Genomic DNA, 9043 nt, shown 5'->3' with positions numbered 1-9043 from the left:
GATGTTTGATAATGACGTATCCTCTCGCGTGGCCTCCTGGGATAGAAGAGTATCCATCGGTTGAGCACTCGAAAATCTGGCCGGAAGCAGTAAGCCATCCGGGAACTTCTCGCCTACTCTTTTATGAATACTGATTGTAGTGGCTATTTTCGAACGTACTGCTTCCTTCACGTACTGTTTTCGCCTACTATACAGTAGGAAAGTAGGCATATTCGAACGCACTTAAGTCCGAATCTCGTGATTATTTATTTATTTATTTATTTATTTATTTGAGAAAAAGGGACAATACATATTAATGAACATTTTCACAAATGTAAATATGTCAGATTATAGCCATAGGCTAATTTCCATCTGCAGACTCCCTGGCAGGTTGGTTTTACACACAAGTTAATAAATACATACAGAGCCACTATATACAAACTATATACAAAAACAGTGATCACATCATGTTAGAACAAACAATAACAACTATAGTGAACAACAAAGGACATATAGAAAAGCATCGACTGTATTGCACACACCAATTTTGCACATGCCCTGACTGACCTGATATTGCACTGACCCGCATTACACTGACCCCTATTGCACAACCCATGTTATACTGTCTCTTATTGCACAACCCGTATTGCACTAATAATTGTATCCCTTTTTGTAATGCACTAACTCTGTTTTACGTCTGATATATAATGATAAACTAAACATGATCACATGTTTGTATGCAGAGCCGGACAGTAACAGAGTACATTTACTTGAGTACAGTACTTAAGTACAATTTTGAGGGATCTGTACTTTACTCGAGTATCATTTTTGGGGAGTACTCATGACTTTACTCAAGTACATTTGAGAGGCAAATATTGTACTCTTTACTCCACTACATTTCTATCCATAACCGTGAGTACCCGTTACTTCTTCTAAAAAAAAAGAAACATCTCGGAAACCCTCTCAAATGTGATTGGATTGTGCAGGCGCCACTGATTGGGACAGCCTATCAGCAATCACCTTCAGCTTTCCGCCAAAGTCAACTCCATGGTCAAATTTAGATAAGAGACGAAACCATGGACGAACCAATGGATGAAGATGCAGCAGGTCCATCCCGGGAGCGATATTTTTTTTCCCAGGATGGTAGGGGAAGACTGATGAATATTCATTAGGGAAGTCATCCCTGATTGGTCTTAACCCCAGTGACGGGTAGGTTTAGGGGCGGGGTTATGGAGGTCATAAGACCCCCAGTGACGGGTAGGTTTAGGGGCGGGGTTATGGAGGTCATAAGACCCCCAGTGACGGGTAGGTTTAGGGGCGGGGTTATGGAGGTCATAAGACCCCCAGTGACGGGTAGGTTTAGGGGCCGGGTTATGGAGGTCATAAGACCCCCAGTGACGGGTAGGTTTAGGGGCGGGGTTATGGAGGTCATAAGACCCCCAGTGATGGGTAGGTTTAGGGGCCGGGTTATGGAGGTCATAAGACCCCCAGTGACGGGTAGGTTTAGGGGCGGGGTTATGGAGGTCATAAGACCCCCAGTGATGGGTAGGTTTAGGGGTAGGTCATCAGACCAATCAGGGATGACTTCCCTAATGAATATTCATGAGTCTTCCCATCCTGGGAAAAAAAAAATCGCATCCTGGGAATGTGCCAAGCCGTGGCCCCACCTCGCCAGACTATTTCAATTTTCTGAACAAGTTAATGAAAGTTTTCGCTTCATTACCAATGTAAGCACTGTGGCAGTAGTAATGCAATATTTAGAAAATGTACTCTTGTACTCTTAATACTCAAGTACTTTTAAAAACAAGTACTTTAGTACTTTTACTTAAGTAGACATCTGACTGTAGTACTTTTACTTGTACTTGAGTAAATTTTAGCAAGGGGTATCTGTACTTTTACTCAAGTAATGTAGCTGTGTACTCTGTCCGCCTCTGTTTGTATGTCCCTCAGCCACAGTTTTAATTGACTCCTAAAGGTAGGAAGACTTGTGCTTTCCCTCACTGACAGTGGAATACTATTCTAGCCCTCTGGGCTTCTTCGTAAATGGGTCACACTTGGCTTCCTCCCGCCCAAAAACGGGCGAAGCCTTAAAATTTTACTTTACTTTTTCCCAGGATAACCAATCAAATATATTTTTGTTCTATAATGTTTTCTGATTATTATTTAGAATTTTTAGAATTTTTTATGATACTTTGCATTAATTATAGAATTTTTATGAGCTATTTTTTCCATTAGAATTAATATATTTTTATTTTATTTATTTTATTTTTCAATAAATGCAACATTTCACATCAAAATAGAGTGCAGGCCTAAAAAAAAAAAAAAATTCAAGTGAGAAGAGCGCCATCTAGTGGCTTCAAGATGTAAAGACATGTGTCATGTCCTATAACCGCCCATAGGCGGCCCATAGGCGGCCTATAGCTTTTTTATTTATTTATTTGATTTATTCCCATTCGGAAAGAAAAAAATGTATTACTAAGCAACCACTGAATGGAACAACACAAATTATATATCATTTTAAAGCTTAGGATCTCAGCTTTTTAATGCATCTAATTACATATATTAATTTCTAACGAGTGCGGAGTAATCCCTCTAAAACCGAGTGTACCGCCAGCAGGCGCCACCTAGCTGCGAAAATATTCATTACCATATTTTCCAAAAATCTTGCCTTGATTAACACAAAGTTTATGTCATTTGAAAGCTTAGAGTCTGAACTTTACAGTGAATGTATCCATTAGTTATTTGCTGATAAATAGAATTTCTTTTTTTTCATAATCTATAAAATAATGTACTGCAATGTGTCAAAAACATCATACAGCTCATGAAACATTCACAGATCATTGAAAATGGCACTTCATTTTTTACAGCATATTATTACAATTAAAATGAGCCCAAAATTAACATAATCCATTGCTTTTATGACAAGATATTCTTCATGGAGAAAAAATTGCCCATGAGGGGGGTGTCAAAGACTGTACAAAAAGGCTATCTCTTTTACAAATGCTGTAACTTTTGATTTCTTTATCCAAAAATTATTATTTTTTTATCCAGATGCAGCTAACACGTAGGGGGACTTCACTAAAAAAGAATTTTCCTCCTACCTTATTTCCTTCCTGAGTTATTCCATGACAAATAAGAAAGATATGCAAAATCATAATAAAAATTATATATATATTTTTGTCTTTTATCAGCCGTTTCTCGGCAGGACAATGTCCAAATGTAATCTAATTTATATTTTTTAAAAAATTAAAGAGTTCTTTCAAATGATACCTACCTTTTGACTCTCCTTGCTACAGTTTTGGAGTTATGATTATATATTCTTTTATATAGTTTGGAGCATAATTTGTTGTGTGTTTGTGTGTGGGGGGGGGGGCATGGGCGCCGTAAAGGGGTGGAAGGTTAGGACGATTCTAAGGGCCCAGGCTGATTTAGGGCCCAGAAGAGCAGACCCCCTTTTTCTTTTCTTATTTCTTTTCTCTTTTTTATACATACATTAAATGTGCTAGGGCCCCTCATGCACTAAATGTGTATTTTGTCCGTTTTGACCATAGATTTAATATTTAAAAAACAAATAATGCATTTACTGTTTCAGTCACACTCCTCCCCCTTACAATGGTTCATTCCACCTGCTCTGTCCGAGCTACGATCGCTAGTATAACGTCTCTTGCTTATTGCACTTGCTATGATGCAGCGCAGACAGTGACACACGCAGGCATGTCACATCAAAAGTTAGGGCATCAAAAAAGGAAAGGAAAGAGAAGACAGATAACGCCGAAGTCGACAGTATGTCACACAGTTTTTCAAAAAGAAAGGTATCTTGCCCTATTCGGTAGTTGAACATTTCTATTGTAAAACAGTCAAATATTAAATGTTTTCCACTTACATTTTGCCAGGCATTCGTTCACTTCTTTAATCATTCTGACATTGAAGAGTTAGACCGCTGAACTTTTAGTCATCCTAACACCAAACAGAGCGGTGCGTAATGGAGCGCATCAGAACAGCATCAAGAATATCAAATACATTGCAGTGAATCTTTTATTTGCATCTTAAGTTTATAGGCAATAATAATGACTGGTTTGCGAAAGTGTAGAACTCGGTGAGCTCGCGCAAAACACATCTTCAGGACAGCGACTCATTTAAACGCCTCTGATTGGCCAATGCGTTCAACAGACATGTCAGTGATTGGCTACAATGCTCAACGCTGCCGTACGCCGTGCGTGCGCTACAGTTTCTGTCTCGCATGCGTGCTCGCTCTAGATTCCGGGAGATTTTAACTAATTTGCGCCATAAATAGTGGTCCATCCAGTAGTTAAGAGCCTGAATTGTTTATAGTAATTCTGAAATTTAGTGCACACGAGTGAAAAAAAATACAGCACAGAAGAATGTCTAATTTAGCGTGAGATTTCTTTGTTAAGCGTGAGAGCGTGAGATTGAGGCTGAATGCGTGACTGTCACGCCAGATGCGTGAGAGTTGGCAACCCTGACATTCCATTACATTTTTCTCTGCACTCTAAGCATAAACGTTCATAACCTAACTTTGTTTGTTTTTTTGCCCAGAACTCATGATCCACTAACTTACTGGAAAGAGAGAGCAGTAATCTTTCCTCATTTGTATGTCCTAGCTAAAAAATATCTTTGCATGCCAGCAACAAGTGTCCCTTGTGAGAGGATTTTTTCAAAGGCTGGAGAAATTATCTGTAAAAAAAAGAAGTAGACTAAGTCCTTCCACAGCAGAGAAATTAATATTTTTGAATAAAAATTTCTAAAAAAGTGAGACATTGTGGCTTGATTTCTTTTATTAATATTCATTTTGCAGGACCAAAATAACATTATGCACAGTGAGGAGCCTATAGGTTACAAGCTTCACATATTATAAAAAAAAAAAAAAAAAAATGTAATGGCTCATAAAGGTTGTTTCAGATCAACACCTGCAAGTGACCACTAGGTGTCAGACGGGTGTCGGATTGATTCGAAGCCTCGAAACAATATGGCACATTTGGTTCAATAGTTTCATTGGTTCACGAAGCCTCGATCTGGCCATCACTATCTCTTTATTTGCGTGTTTTCTGAGAGGAACCTTTCCTTTGGCCAAGAGAAATGCCGTGTTTCTCAGCAGAAGGGAATTTCTAAATTTCACAAACATCGACCCGTTCAAATCAATAACCTTACCGGGTGTGTGTATGAAAACATTCAAAACAAATTTTCTCTCGCGTGACACATTGGCTCCGGGGGGGTGTCATATTTGCACTCTTGATGTTTTAGAGTGTCACCCCTTCATTGCTGTACACTTTTTTTCAGCACAGTGGCTGATCTGTAGCTTGTACCACCAAAAGTTTCTCTGAGTTTTCGTATTTTTTCGTATTTCCCATTCATTTCCTATGTCGCCCGTTTTCGGGCGGGAAGAAGCTAAGTGTGACAAAAATTTTTACGACCCTTTAACATATCCGAATCATGTCCATGTTTTTTTTGTGTGTTCACATAGCTAATACAACAAAAGTTACCAAGTGTCATCCCATTCCGATGAAGCAAAAAAAATTAAATTAAAAATGTAAAAGTTTTCGCCCGTTTTCGGACGAAGAAGCCCAGAGGGCTAGAAGCTCACTCCCTGATATGACAGGACATTCTGTGAAAAGGCGGTCCGCCTAAATGCCAATTCACAATCACCTCTCATAGTGGCTCAAGTCACTCGAGACCCGGCAACACTGCTAGACTTTTGTTTAATAAAATCACTCAATGGTGGAGGCGCCAGACCATGTATAACCTTGTAGATGTTACGTATTGGTTGAAGCAGAGGAGGAAGCAGGATCCACGTGCAGTCTTTTATTAAATAAACTCAGAACTTCACATATACAAGCACAAACTCAGGACTGAGACTCAGGGAACAGAACCACCAACATGGTGCAACAATATACAAGAACTGACGAAGACTAAACTAAACACAGGGCTTAAATACACAGACAGACAAGCTAAACAAGATAACAAGGGGGCGTGGCTAATCAGAGACACCTGGGAAGACTAATCAACATAACAGGAGACAGCTAAACATGAAGAGAGAGAACACATGACAGACAAGAACAAGACACAAAACCCACACCGTGACAAAGCCCCCCCCTCTATGGGCGGCTCCCGACGCCCCTCAAAACAAAAAACAATAGTTCAGGAGGGTGGTGGGGTGGAGCGGAGGCGGACCTGGGGGCGGGATGGAGGGTCAGGCCCGTGGGGCGGCAGAGGACCTGGAGACTGTGGCAGGATGGAAGGCCGTGCAGGCGACCAGGGCGGATCAGGCCGTGCAGGCGACCAGGGCGGATCAGGCCGTGCAGGCGACCAGGGCGAATCAGGCCGTGCAGGCTGTTCGGGCGGAGACGAACCTTCGGGCGGCCAGGAAGGAGACGAACCCTCGGGCGGCCAGGAAGGAGACGAACCCTCGGGCGGCCAGGAAGGAGACGAACCCTCGGGCGGCCAGGGAGGAGACGAACCCTCGGGCGGCCAGGGAGGAGACGACCCCTCGGGCGGCCAGGGAGGAGACGACCCCTCGGGCGGCCAGGGAGGAGACGACCCCTCGGGCGGCCAGGGAGGAGACGACCCCTCGGGCGGCCAGGGAGGAGACGAACCCTCGGGCGGCCAGGGAGGAGACGACCCCTCGGGCGGCCAGGGAGGAGACGACCCCTCGGGCGGCCAGGGAGGAGACGACCCCTCGGGCGGCCAGGGAGGAGACGACCCCTCGGGCGGCCAGGGAGGAGACGACCCCTCGGGCGGCCAGGGAGGAGACGACCCCTCGGGCGGCCAGGGAGGAGACGACCCCTCGGGCGGCCAGGGAGGAGACACCACCGGCTCAGGAACAGACAACACCGGCTCAGGCACAGGAACAGACACCACCGGCTCAGGCAAAGGAACAGACACCACCGGCTCTGGCACAGGAACAGGAACAGACGCAGGCTCGGTGGCGGCCATCTTGTCCGGAGACACTGGCTCAGCGGAGGCGGCGGCCATCTTGTCCGGAGACACTGGATCGGCAGAAGTGACGTGAACAGTCTCTGGATCGGCAGAAGTGACGTGAACAGTCTCTGGATCGGCAGACGTGAACAGTCTCTGGATCGGCAGACGTGACGTGAACAGTCTCTGGACTGGGCCAGCGGCGAAGAGGACTTTGAGCTGGACAGGACCAGCGGCGAAGAGGACTTGGAGCTCTCAGGCTCGGCGGGCATGACGCTCTCAGTCTCAGGCTCGGCTGGACTGGCGTGAAGTGCAGGCGCAGGCTCGGCAGGACTGACGTGAAGCTCTGGCTCGGCAGGGCTGACATGAAGAGGCTCAGGCTCGGCAACGGCCATGACAGGATCTGGCGTGGATGCACTGGTGAGCGATGTGAGCACTGGAGTTGCCAATATTAAAGTGGGCATGACGTGAATTGGCTTAGTGTTTGGTAATACTGAGCTTGCGTGGCTCCTCATTCGTAAAACCCACAGTAACTGACGAACCACTCCAAAGAAGGGCAAAGTTAATAAATCCTGCTAGCGAGCCTCAAGGACCATCACTTACCAGTTTTGACTGGTAATATTTATTGAGCCCATAACAATAAAAATCAATGAGTGTGTAGTCTGGAAAGTCGATGAGGTGTGAAAGGTCTAGAAAATCTCGGGTGTGGTCCTCGAGTGGTCGGTTACCTTGACGGAGTCGAGTGAGGCGTACTGCTGGATCCATTATGTGGTCAGTTCTTCTGTTACGTATTGGTTGAAGCAGAGGAGGAAGCAGGATCCACGTGCAGTATTCTTTTATTAAATAAACTCAAAACTTCACATATACAAGCACAAACTCAGGACTGAGACTCAGGGAACAGAACAACCAACATGGAGCAACAATATACAAGAACTGACGAAGACTAAACTAAACACAGGGCTTAAATACACAGACAGACAAGCTAAACAAGATAACAAGGGGGCGTGGCTAATCAGAGACACCTGGGAAGACTAATCAACATAACAGGAGACAGCTAAACATGAAGACAGGGAACACATGACATACAACAACAAGACACAAAACCCACACCGTGACAGTAGATTAGACAGGCTGATTTAAATTATTTGAAATTAGCAAAATTTAAAAAATGACAGTTATCTAAATTTGACAATGGTGATATGACGAAGGTTTCTTGTCTAATATTTTCAATGCTCTTTTGTAGCATACTTCGATTGGCCCAATAGCAGCATGACTCGTATAGGACCAACTTGTGATACAGTACTCAATGTGAGCCAGTATCATAGAGTGCAGGAATGTAATCGCTGCTGTATCCGTTAATGATGTACGAATATGTCTAAAGTTTTGTATATTAACATTTACAGTTTTCACTACTTTTTTAACGTGTTTTTTAAAGGATAATTTCGAGGCTATTAGCACTCCCAAATACTTAACTTCCTCAACATTAATTAATTCTTGTCCACCCATGCAAACTTTTACTGTGCCCACGGTTGTTTTAGGTTTACTAAAAAACATTGATACGGTCTTTTTAACATTAAGGCACAAGCATGAATCATTCAGCCATTTTTGTAAGTCATTTAAGGCTGATGAAAGCTGATGGGCTGCATCATCAGCACTTTTGGCTTGTGTAAAAATTACCATATCGTCTGCATACATAATCGTGTCCACATTTTTGCACACATTGGGCAAGTTATTTACATAGAGTGAAAATAGCAGGGGACCTAAAATTGATCCCTGAGGGACACCTTGCGTATAGTGAAGATAGGGTGACTTACTATTCTTTATTTGCACGCATTGTTTTCTATCTGATAGATAAGACTGTACCCATTTAACGGTTTGATTGCTAAAGTTAAATGTTGACAGTCTAGACAGGAGCATAAGGTGATTCACAGTATCAAACGCACGCTTAAAGTCAACAAAAACAGCCGCAGCATAACTGTTTTTGTCTAAATAAGACTTCACCTTCTCAACAAAAACACAGACAGCCGTTTCAGGTGAGTGAAGAGATCGAAATCCGAATTGCATAGGGTGCAAACCCGGATTGGAAACATTAAGATGTGCAACAGAGTTAGCGACCCACTTTTATGCTATC

Source organism: Squalius cephalus, assembly GCF_949319135.1.
Source record: "Squalius cephalus genome assembly, chromosome: 23".
Lineage (NCBI taxonomy): Eukaryota > Metazoa > Chordata > Actinopteri > Cypriniformes > Leuciscidae > Squalius > Squalius cephalus.
Note: the sequence above shows the minus strand (reverse complement) of the source record.